The sequence below is a fragment of the Passer domesticus genome, chromosome 6 (assembly GCF_036417665.1).
Source record: "Passer domesticus isolate bPasDom1 chromosome 6, bPasDom1.hap1, whole genome shotgun sequence".
Lineage (NCBI taxonomy): Eukaryota > Metazoa > Chordata > Aves > Passeriformes > Passeridae > Passer > Passer domesticus.
This window is the reverse complement of record NC_087479.1, coordinates 55,352,057-55,364,947: the sequence shown is the minus strand read 5'-3', so window position 1 is coordinate 55,364,947 and position 12,891 is coordinate 55,352,057. Positions and strand designations below refer to the sequence as shown.

The 12,891-nt window shown below is 39.2% G+C and overlaps 1 long non-coding RNA gene across 2 annotated transcripts; it reads right to left on the bottom strand.

Moving 5' to 3' along the window:
- Positions 1–1,581: 1,581 nt before the first annotated feature.
- LOC135302176 (uncharacterized) lies at positions 1,582–7,293 on the bottom strand. Of its 2 annotated transcripts, none has more exons than XR_010363870.1 (3): positions 6,450–7,293; positions 5,626–6,324; positions 1,582–4,211 (listed from the first exon to the last, which is right to left on the bottom strand). It is a non-coding gene; the product is annotated as an uncharacterized LOC135302176 (long non-coding RNA). The 2 variants fall into 2 exon arrangements; XR_010363869.1 differs by having other exon boundaries at positions 6,245–6,324.
- Between the last annotated feature and the right edge of the window lie 5,598 nt (positions 7,294–12,891).

Below are 12,891 nucleotides of genomic sequence, written 5' to 3'. Positions count from 1 at the left end.
CCATTTTGGGAACCCCAATTGTATCTTTTGTTACAGCAGAATGTTACACCGTGCTAAAGGACTGGCCCCAAATAAAAAACCCCACACAGTGTTATCTCATTGGCAAAAGCAGGGTATTTCTTACTCCCACTAATACAGATTAATGTTCTGTGACTATTAGTGGTACCCTGCTTGTTCCTCTGAAAGGCAGGAGATTTTATTCTGATAAAATTTGAGTCAAAATACTTCATGGTAGATAACCTTCATGTTTGAATTTTGACCTTTCCTGAACCTTTTTCCAAGCTCTTTTCTCCAAAATCATTATGAGCAAACTCACTTTGCAAAAGCCAGGAGAGCTGCCTTTCTGTCTGACCCGTGCCAGAACAGAAACCTCAGTTTATGAAAAATAGCATTACAACTGTCATGCTGCTCTACTTTTACAACCAAACAATAGAAAATCAATTACACTGGCACCCCCTGCCTGGCAGGGTGAGACTGTTGAGCTTTCTCAACAGACAGAGCACGTGTTTCTTGAAAACCCATTTCTGAAGCCTGGCACTTTAGCTAAGGAAATAAGGCATCCTTTCACAGATTTTATGTCTTTATCTCCTCAGCTACAACTCACAGACCATTCTGCATTTTATCACTGGGACACCTGCTAAATGCTGGACTAAAAGCACATATTCCTGGTGTCTGGGCCATGAGGAAGTCCAGAGATGGTGACACTTGCCAACAACCTCTGCAGATCATCGCTGCACAGAGTTAAAAATGTCTGCCCCATTCCTTTCCCCAGCACCCTCTCCATTCTTGATTTTTACATCTTGAGAAAAATATAGTATTTGGTATTAGGGCTCACTTCTGTAAAGGATTTTAGCAGTCCCCATTTTTAGAGATGGAGTCTCCCAGGTCAGGGAAGGCCTTATTTTCTGAATGCCTAAGGCATAGTTAAAGGCTGATAATAGCATGGGATAGCTCTAAGAATGTTATATAACTTACTGAGTGTCTATTAAAAAATAGAGAGACTTTGTCATTTCAAAAAAAAAAAAAAAGAAAGAAAGAAAGAAAAAGAAAATAGGAGCCTGTGAGATTCCCACCATCTGGATGGAGTCTTTTTTCTTCCCAGATGAATTAGTTGTCAGGGGAGGAATTATTTTAGGCATCAAGTAACCCCTGATTGTGAGTGACAGGCTAACACAGGAGCAGATGCAGGGTTAGTGCAGCCTGTCCATTATGTGGAAAGGAGAGCCCTGCATATCCCACTTACTGTGCACAGCACCCTGGGTTATTAAAGGAGTAACTAGAGGTGGCTCAGGCCCGGGAGATGTCTCACACTTCTCACACAAAGCCAACTTTTTCACTCAAACAGCCATCAATGTGAGAAAGTTCCTCAAAATCTGAATTCTGCAGAAATCCAGTCCCCATATGACACCCTTATTTGAGAGTATGCTGACAATATCTTGGTGAATCCAGATAAATAGAGCCAACAAGGAACATTCTGAATACATCTTAAGATAAAATCAGTTGTGACCAGCTCCTATTTCAGCTAATGAAAATATCTTTTTTTTTTAAACATAAATATGGATATTAGTAAATCCCCTTGTCTTTGAAGACAGTACAAGTCTGTTATGAGAACATTTACCTACTCAACACTGTCATATTTATAATTTTATGCAATAAAACCTTATCCTGATGTCCAGTCTAAAATAAGCTTTATTGTAGTAGAAGCATGTTAAATGCTGTCTAGAAACTTATGTGCCTGATTTCATCAGGAATTTAGAACTCAAACCCTTCAAATCTTGACAGAGCCCTCCAGATTTAGCAGAATATCTGGATTAGTCTCACATCTAAAACATTTTTCTTATTTAGTGGACCCAAAGTAAGCCTAAGCTGGCTTGAGAATGAAAATTCAAAAGTGAAGTGGTGGGCTGTGAAACATTTTACAGTCTGAAAGGAAAAGAACATAGGCAGTAAATAAACACTGAAAGCCACAAAACAGCAGGTTTTTCAAATCTAGCATAAAGACAGCAAATGGTGAAAATAACACGAAATATTCGCCTTTGTGAGATCTGATCGTTTTCCCTTTAGAGAGCATTGTGGAACTCAAGAGGACTGTGGACAGTGTCAGATGGGAGGAAAGAAACAAAAAACAGTGACATCTTGTGGTAAGGAAAACGCCTTGGAAAGATAAACTCAAATTTCCGTACACACTCAAACATCTAGATGTTACACTACAGCTATTTAGAACTCATGGTGGTGACTTTTCCCCTCCTCTGAGTTGTTTCTTGGGGTTTTTTTCTGGTTTTGGTGAACCCCTAAGCGCTGCTGTTAGAGAAAGAGCTGTTTCCACCAAGGAACAAGCAGCAGCTACATTGAATTTAAATAAAGATATTCATGTCTAGCTGCTCCCTGTGTAGTATTTATCAAAAATCACTGGTCTCTGCATCTGTGTTACTGAAGTATAAGGTGAGCAATCCTCGGCCCCAGTATCTCCTGGCTGAAATGCCGTGGAGCTGAAGCTGCAGCTCAGGACAGTGCCACTTCTGGGGAAGGCTGTGACAAAGAAAAAAGGAGAATTTTCTTAGAAAAGACTCCTAAAGTGACCCACTCTGCCCAGGCAAGCACCTGCTGTGGGGAATGGAGATGGGAGTATCAGCAAGAGAACTTATCAGCTCCTTGATCTAATTTCTGATACCACAGTTTGATTAAAAATAAACCCAAAGCTCTATCAGGCAGAGGGACTCTGGCAAAATATTTAAGTCCCACCAAGACTACTGAAATCAGCAAGAATTCTTGTCTTTGACCTGATGGGAACAAGACTTCAACCTGTTATTATCCAACATTTTCTGTCTTACTCCAGAGTTTCTTCTTAAGTCATGTGATTTCTCTGCCAGGGCAAGTGGCAGTAATAATATAATAAACGCTTGATAATTATTTTAGGTGCCATGGACTGTCTGGTACAGTATCTCCCAGTGAGTAATAAATGCTCTGAAGTTACTCCATTAGTTTGTTCCTTTTGATTGCTTTTGAGATAAGAGAAGAATGTTAAGGGATTGAGGTTTTTTTGTAATTAAAAATTAATTTTGAAAAACCTGTAAATAAAAATTTTCAGATTTCTTGAGATCTGCCAACTTTATTTCTTGACAATAAAAGAATGATGTGAAGAAGGAGACATTTTATGGGATATTTTAAAGGTCTAATTAAGAATTCTTGGAAACTCTCAAAATGGACTTTAAGGCCAACACAATTCCTGGTTCTCATTCAAGTGTATTATTAGAATTAAAAGAATTGTGTGCATTTATCTGCAGTGTGTTCTTAATCCTGAGCAATAAACACAAGTCTTTGCCATAAATGGTAGGCCTGCAGTATTCTGAATGTTGCCAAGAGGAAAGAGGAAAACCTTTTACATCAGGAAAAAGTTACAGGTAACTTCTGGCCAAACCAGGACTAATCCGATTTCCATTCAGCTTCAAGTCTCAAATATACAAATATTTGCTTTATAATGAAATTGAAACTATTTTTTTTTTGGTAACAAAAGCACATGTTTAAAACCAGCAGACTATAATTTCTATTTTACTGCTTCTTTACCACTGAAAATCTGGCAGTACATTAATTCAACACGTGTCAATCATGTCCATGCTTGAACCTAAAAATGGAAGTTACACAAAATGATGATTTCTTTTTTCTGAAAACGGGCAAAATATTTGCTATCTTCTGTTGTTATTCAACATAGAAAAACAAATAAATATTCTACATAGAAAAGCATTTTTTTTCTTTGTAGGTCACTGGGAGAAAAGCAGCTCAGCGTAACTCACGATGTTTGTGTTTTCCTGCAGGAGGCTTTTGCAGAGTGCCAATTCTTTTCTAATGTAGCCAGGGAAGAGAAACAGGCTGCAATTCCAGACTTCTGTAAGACAGTGGCCACCTTGTGGAGATGCTGTTGGGTCCCTACAAGCAGGAATATTTTGAGTATTAAGGATCAGGCTTTGCATTTGGCAAAGAGTGTTGAGGTTTATTGGAACGTGCACTGGCACTCCATCAATTGTGGTGCTCAGAATATCACAACAACCATTCCAGTGAGGGAGAGAAGACTCCAAATCTCCCTCATGTCCCTTCCTATGCACTCTCTTACGTGACTAAACAAGATCCAGCTGTGCTCCGCATCAGCTCCATAAAAAACCCCATGGTCAGCACTGCTGGAATCCAAAATGTAGAGAATTCTCAGAACTTTAAGCCTAGAATTAAACACAAGATTTAATTTGAAACCTTAGGAAAAAACATCCCAAACTTAAGTACTAAAAATGAAAATATAAATTTATAGTTTAAAATAAAACCACATTAAGTTTAAAAAAAGTTTAAAATTTTAAAGTTTAAAATATAAAAAATAAAAGTGATTAGAAAAATAAACAAAAATTTTAAAATATAATACTGTAAGTTTATAGATCATAACATAATTAACTAAAAAAACCACTGTAACATAAATCCATAAAACAAAATATTTAAAAATTAAATCAAAAACATAAATATCCTTATTAGCAATATTTTATTAATCAATAAATCATTTAAAAATCTTATAACTAAAAATCTTATCACCTTCTAAATTACACAATAAAAATATAAACCAAACTCACCCTTCCAATCTATAGAAAAAATAAAAACAATAAATCACATCATCTAGAAAACTCATACATCCCATCTCTAAATCATTGAACAGTCCTTCAAAAATCCCCACTCAGCACGTGACCTCAGGGTGCATAAAAACCCCCTAATGCAGGAGAAATGAAGAATATGTTGAGGTGTGGTAATGCTCACCAGCTCCTGGTCTTTATTCAGCAAGAGATTCCCAAGTACATGGGACTGTTTCAGGTAAAGAGCAAATTGCTTTAATCAGGATTTTTGGGAAAGGTGGTGCTGTAGCCTCTGAAGGATGCAATAACTGATACAATAATCCACTGCATGAAAAGAAATGTACCTGTCTGTGTTTAAAAGCAGACCTATTTCTTAAGATGATGTGAAGGTTTTAGCTTGAACTGGATAGAAACACTAATTTTGTGTAGTGGTTTTGGTTTGTTAATTTGAGATTTTTCGGGTGGTGTACTGACGAGTTTGGTGGGTTTCTGTGCTGGTTAATTACTAGTGTACTTACTTTTTGTTGTGAGGTAGGATAGGAGAAAGGTAAAGTACCCTTTAAAAGGGTATAAAGAAAAATTTATTAACAGGAATTAAAAGAATTAATAATAAAAATCAGAATAAGACATTTAGAACAGTCTATCTTTTCCCTATAACTTTTTCTTCTTACTGATAATGTAAAGAAACAAAACATAAAATTTTAGTCAGTTTACTACTTCTAAAATAGTTTTTCTTGAGTTTACTTAGGAAGAGAAGTTTGTCTTGCTAAAGTTATAGAGACTTCCCAACAAGGAAAAAAATAGTTCTTTAGTGATTTTCTTACAAATAGCAGCCACTCAGGGAAATCTGTAATTGTGAAATTTTTCTTATTGTCTGTAAGTTTTTCTTACAGGTTGGTATAATGCTGTTTGGCCAGAAATTGTTCACCCCTGTTGCCTCTCTTGGCTGTCTTCTCTATTGAATGTGTCTTATGCCATTAAAAGGGTGATAGAACTATTCCATTTCCTCATTGTAACCCACCTGCCTTTTCCTTTTCCTGTTAGGAACTATGGTGGTGTTTCCCAAACAGTTAAAACGAGCCATATTTTTCTCCTGAGCACTTCCCCAGGGACTGAAATAAGATGTCATGCCCTTTGCTGATGGGAATAAAATCATACATTGAGAATCAGAGCTCAGCTGGAAGAGCATCAGGCTGCCAAAAGAGCAGAAATGAATCATTATTTTACTATTTCTAACCTTGGTGCTGTGAAAATATTCTTCAGGCCTAAACCATGACAGGGGCTTTTAGACCTTGCTGGGTATTTATTCTCTTGAACACCAGGAAATATTTGATCATGACATCACTAGGAGGACTGATGTCAGCTGGTGACCACAGTAGGTAAATGGGCATTTTACCAGTGTCTTTTTTACAGTTTTACACAGGCCACTGCCAAGATTAGGAGCATTTTAGTCACATTTAGGTCATAATTGTCCAGAAGGCAGCAGTCTGAGTCACAGCAACTTTCTTAGGAAAGCTAAAGTGACCCGTTTGCTTTCCAAACTGAGATTCTACCCAAATCCATGTGCAAGGTGTGAAACAGACCTTTGTCACCTCTGACTGACTTAATCTTGGTTTTATTTCTAAAAACAGAAAGCAAACCTTAAGGAAATGTTCAAAGCCAGGCTTGCATAAATCTGGGGATGTGCTCTCATAAAGTGTCCTGTAGGAAAGGCCAGGATCTGCAAATAAAATACAAAATCACTGGGAACAATTGAGGATCTACAAAGAGGTGAGAGATGTCTGGGATGAAAGAGGGAAAACGGGCTTCCACTGCAAGTACAAACAGATTTATGGCTTCTCTAACCTGCTTCTGGAACCCAGCGCTCCACAGGGCACTCTCCTGCAGGCTACACTTGCCAGATCACATCACACTTTGGCCCCAATCCCATTTTATAGCTGTAACAAGCACTGCCACTGAGGTGGGCAGTGGCCTCGCAGAGGATTTGCATTTCAGTGCTCTGTTAAACACTTGTCAAGAGGCTGAGGGTCAGTGGCAGACTGGAAGGACCATCCTCACTGTGCCAGCTGGGACACTTTCACACAGAAATGGAGTGTTAGCACAATGCCTGAGTGGGTGGAAGACCTGGATTAGAGTTTTCCCTGTTTGAGGGATGCTCCAGGCCCTGTGACTTGCTCTGTGTGCTCTCTGTTTTCCACTAACATGATTCTGTTCTTCAGAAAAAAAACCCCTCAGGAACTGCCAAGCCCAGGAAACTGCTTTTGTGTAGTTGCTTCCTCTAGTTAGGCAGACAGAAAAGGAGAACCCTGAAAACTGTCCCCTCCTTGGCCTATTATGCATTAACCTTGTTAAATGCAACTCCCCATTTTTAAGCCCCCTTCCAACCCAAACCATTCAATGATTCTTTGATTCTATGAAAACACCCTATCCACTGGTGGAGGTTAGACCAGAATCCGAATTTTTCACACCCTCAATGAGTTCTTGAACCATGGTTTGACAGCACAAGACAGCAATTGTCATCCTGAGAATTTTTAATTCCTTCCTGAATGCTGGCACAGCTTTACCCTTAGCTCTGGTAGATGGGGTACCTTACATGAAAGCCAGACATGAGGGCTGATCCCTCCTCCTATGGTGACAAAAAAAGCTAAAGTTAGGCTTTGTGTCCAGGATGCTTGTTCTCCATCTTCCTTCCAAATGGCTGAGAAATGCACTGGATTAAAAAAAAAAAAAAATAAAAACAAAACAAAGACACAAAAAATCCCCAAACCACCTCTGCAGCCAGGGGTTATTTTATAATTTAATTTTATAAATTATCTACAATTTCTTGACTTTCATTTTGTTCTGGAAGCCAGAGGAGCCAGGTTCTCTCCAGATAAATTTGCAGCTGCTGTTGACAAGCTGAGATAAACAATGCAGACTCTGCAGGTACATAAACTGACTTCCAAGTCAGTGGAAGTTCTTCCAAGTTCCTCCATGACACAGGAGGCGCATGGGCCTCGTGGATGAGCTTCATGCCTGGACTGTCAAGCCCATAAATTAGTTAAAATGGAAATATTTTATCAATCAAGTTTAAACAATGGCTTTTTGGTGAGTTTTTTAGGTACAGTTGCTGCGCATGTAGGACATGTACCACAGACAAGCAGCAGGATATATCCTAAACACATTTCTTATCCCTGAATGTTGCAAGACTGGAATCAAGGTAGAACCTACCCTAGGAAAAGCAATCAAAAACATGACCTTTTATGTAGGCAAGGAGCACAGAGTTGCGTGGGTTTTATTCCTTAATTGCTTTTTCTGGAACATTACTCAGGCACTGTGTTTTCCTAGGCATGCCTTTTTCAGCCTGTTAAGAAGAAGCAAAGTCATCCTGCTGACTTCCTGCTCATTAAAAGAGGAATTCCAACAGATAAGTCAGTCATAGAAAGAAAAATATTTGTTAAAAACAAAACAATTGATGAAACAATCATCAATAATAAACTTCTAATTGTAGGGTTTATCTCCTCTCTGCCTTTCACCACCTGTTACAGATTTGATGGCTTATCATCCTTTTCTAGTTTATTACTGATAATCCCAGGTGAGTAATACGTGGGAGGGTGTATTCCAGGAGTACAATGCAGAGGAATTGTGTGAGCAACCATTTATTGGGATTAATGAGTGCAAGGACAGTAATAGCTACATGGGAGGGTAGCAGCAGTGTTGGCAACAGTCATGGAGAGAAGGACATATAAAATGATTTGATTAAAGAGAAAAAAATTATAATTTATAAATGTACATCCATATTTTGGGCTAAACATGATTGTGTCTGAACCCCTCTCTCCCCTTGGTGTATGTGTCTCACACTTTGTAAAATCAGCATCAATAGAATTTCCATTCCTCCAAATTTGCTTGAAATTTAGCAATTACGAGCTAGGAAAAAATTCCCATCTCCGTAGAGGAAGAGTTCAATCAATCCAGGTAGTGAAGCTCTTCAGTGTAGTTTGGTTTTGCAAGTGTTTCTTAGGCAAAAAAACCCCAAAACTAAAAAAGCCCAGGGGTCTTTAGATTGTGTCTTTAGCACCTGTGAATTTCTGTGTCGGTCAGAGGTGGACTCTGGATTTTTACAGTGGTCAGGGATGGCAGAAAACCATCCAAGAATTTTTTTTCACTCTCTGTGTATCTTGCTTGATCTCTAAAAAATCAGGAATCTGTACCAAATCATAAAATATCTTAATTCATACTAAATCACAAAAGATCTCAATGCTAAAATTAGCTGCTGACAGCCATACGAAAGCAACAGTGATTTCAATACTCCAGACCATTTCTTAAGGAAAGTAAATCCTCCCAAATGTGTGTGGTCTAATATGTGGGTGTTTTGGGGTTTTTTATGATTAAAGTTTTTTTTCCCCTTTACTTCCCTTGTAAATTCTTGTATCATTCTGTAGAATTAGTCATAGATGGTTACATTATTATACATCTAGAATGCTTATGTGACAACATTTCAATTTTAAATCACAAGTGACATCTTCTGGGAACTGGTGCCTCCTCCATGAGGACTTCTTTGGAAGACCTAGTTTTTGTCTGTGATTTCCAGTACTTTGCAAAGAGATATACATAGCACATACAAGTTTTCTTTAATAAATAAACAAAAATTATACATAAAAAGCACCTATGACTCAAAATATTTGCCACGTGATGTTTCAGAAGACTTTCTGAAAGAGAAAAGGAGCTTGTGGCTAAGGCAGAATGTTTGTTCCCAATCCAAATTGCTGCCACGCTGGCTACCTGGATGATGGGGGGAAAACCTGTTTCCGTTCTCCAGCAGCCAGACTTTCAGGCTGGGAAGTTCTCAGGGAGTTTTGACCCAGGGTAGAAGCAGATGAAAGCGTGGAAGTGAGGAACTGATATCTTGGCATCACACCAAAGTGGAGCACCAGCACAGCACAATTTGTGGAATGGCCTCAAAAATGTTGGCATTTTCTTACTGCAATTGTTTCATTCTCTCTTGCTCTGGGCACCTTTCTCTGCAATCCAAACAAAAGTGCCAGGATTAGGCTAAATCCACTCCCTGCTAATATTTTAATCCTTTTGCAGCTCATTGCCCATAGCTGAACTAAGCGCTGGTCAAGTGCCATGTCAGTAGTTCAATGGAATTCAGACTTTGGCACTCTGAAAAAGGCAACAGATGTGCTTTAATGATTATCTAATAACTTGTATTTTTTTTTTTTTTTCAGTTTGCTGTGCTAATGAAATCTAATCTCGTTGACCCAACAGACAAAACTGTAACAGTACGGACATTAATGGCAAGACAAAGGACGTGAACAATGCCACACTTTGGAAAAGGTCCAAAATCCAAGCCCTGCAAAATGTACTGGGATCAACAGACAGGCTGACTTCCATTTCCATGAGCTGCTGCAAAAATTACCTCTGCAACCTGTGAATTAAGGATGGAATTTGAATTCACCATGCCTCCAAATAAATGTTCTGAAAAATCACCACTTTTCCTGGGATGGGGAAAGACCAGAGCAAAATTTCTATTAGGAATCAGTAATCATTTGAAATGTCCAGATCACAGGCTTAACCCTGGACTTCTTCACTAAAAGTTTCATTTTGCTCATGATACCTGGTTTTGCACATGAAATTAAAACACTGCAGGCAGCAGTGCATTTGGAGAGTCTTGACTTGTGGTCTCCAGTTCACGTTCAATGACTACCAGGCCATGCGCTACGCGGCCTAGAAAAGTAATTAACAAAATGTCATTTAAACAAAACTGGGGCTGCTGTTGGTGGCATAAAACTAGGGATTTGCAAATCACCTGGACTGAAAATCTGTTGTCCTTTCCCAGATGCAGCTGTAGCAGCAGGTTTCACTGTTTATCACCAGCCTGTGCTGCTCCAGTGGTGTGATTAGGAGCAAGTGCTGAACTCCTGCTGGTTTCTTCAGGGATTTTAACAGGAGTGAAGCATTCACTCAATGCTTTTGTGGACCTGGTGTGATTTTTTAAAAATACCAGAACTTACCAGGAAATATTTGCAGCAGCATATAGAACTGTAAACCAACACTGATTCAGAATTGTCCCTTAGCTCCTACTGTCACTGCTGACTTTTACAAGACAGTAAAATCTTGTTTATGAGAAGCTTAAAAAGGCCTTGAGAAGGGAGAAAACAAGCAGTTCTCTGAAGTACAGCTTTTACTTGAGTGCTGACATTTGTAATATTTTAATATTGCTTTATGATTTCTTTTTTAATTCTAATGTTCTTTATTTGACTCAAAATCTTGTGCTGTGGAGCCTCTCTGTTCCCTCAGTGATTCCTGGCTTTCTTCAGATATGATATTGCACTTTTATAAATATGTTGCTAATCAAGGTGATGAAATGTTTTCTTCAGCCTTGTGCAGCTAGAGTGACTAAATCATGGTGGACTGTGTGGCATTAAGGAATAACAACAAGCTGAGAATCAAATCTAAGCACACAGATCTGGGCTAAAGGATCAGAGGCTCATTTTTGAATTTAAAAAAAAAAAAAGTCATTTGAGTTAAAGGGCTTGTTCTCTGTGTACATTTAATTCCACAAGGGCCATTTTCCTGGTGATCCCTCCTTCCTGGCTGTTTTCCTTTTGCCTTATCCAGGTCGAATTTGATCTGGCTATCTCTGTCTGGAAACTACCCTTGTGTAGGCATTGCAATATCCTATTTATATCACCAGGGATATTGATGGCGAACGGGGCACATTCATAGCATCACAGGAGAGTTGTCAGATGTTGAGGCCATGACTTCTCTTTATCTGCCCAGATGACAGCAAGTAAATATTTTGATGTAAGGGACTTAGATAGAAGTCTTTGATCTTCATGTGTGCCCTGCAGAAGTTTCTGGACTCCAGCAGACATCAGTCACACTAATAGACAGCTGTCAGAAGAAGCTGTGGCACCTTTAATTGGCAAATTCTTCGATTGCTGAAGTTTGGGTAGGAAGGTGAAAATTGTTGTTCTGGCTTCTTCAGGCTTCAAGCCTAGGAAAGGAATAGAGAGGGGGATTCAGCTTACTTGCACCTCTGAGCCTTTTATTGACTGTGTGGCTGTCAAAGGGGACTGACCAAAAGATCAGAGATGTCCTGATTTACCAGATGCTGGATGTTGTTTTAGTTTGAACTCCAGTGAAACATATGTGCTTTTGGGAGCCATCAGAAGATAAGAGGAGGAAAACACTCAGGAGGGAAATGACCTACCTTGCTGGACAATCACTCTGGCAGGAGATTTTGATGTCAAGTTAAAACCTTTAGCCCCATCCTGCAAGGCTTTGGTCCATGGAATTGGGTGGAAATTCTGTCTTGCTAACCAAAGAGACAGAAAGCCTCAGTAATAAGTGCTGCAAGCCAAGGTGTATGATCCCCTTGCTGTACTTCCCATGACAAAGCCAGCATCCCAAATGCCCTGCAATCCATCAGGGAGAGATTGTCCAGGGGAATTGTCTGACCCAGGGTGAGTTCACCCACACTATCAGCAATCCACAGCACCTCTGCTTGCACATGTGAATTGAGCTGTGGGATTCAGCTCCAGGGGAGGACTGGGGATGCTTTATTCTGGTCTTGGTATCATTGTTGGCCTGCTGTGAATGTAAACTTTAGCAAATAATTTCACCTCTGAAAGTATCTCTTTCAGCAAGCTGTGGGATTGAAGCGCTTTCCACTGCTTTTTGTAGAGCTCCTTGACAAACTTTATTTAGGTAAAGACCTGAGCTGTCCAGAACTTAAGTCAAAATAGATATGAACAGCCATGTCAGTCTATTTTAACTACCCCCATTCTCTGTGACTAAAACTCGTCTCATCAGCAAGCAGCTCCAGACTTTAGAGCAAACACAAGGCTTTTCAAATTCCATTGCATTTTGCAGAGAAAAATTATTTACCATGCCAAAACTATCATGGTCTCAAAGCAATAAAACACCCTTTGCTCTGAATTTGATGCTTGAGGGTATCGCTGGCTCTTGGAGTGTTTTGTTTATTTTAACAAATTCTCTTTATGTTTTTCTGTCAGCTTCTATTTTTCCTGTCAACCTCCAGTTTCCCATCTCTCCATCTCTGTGGCTTTGAAGCTTATCCCTGATAAAAGACAGCACTTATGTCAAAATACACTAATGTCACTTTGACACACAAGTGCACAGTCTGGAAGCCGTTTGCTTGGCAGAATTATCTCCTTTGGCAGCCTCGCCACAGCTGGGTTGAGCTGCTGGACACTTGTGTGTTTGTCCCACTCTTTTTGTCTGAGGTAAACCCTTGGGACTTTCATCAGCTCACATGAAATAAACACCAGTGAAAATA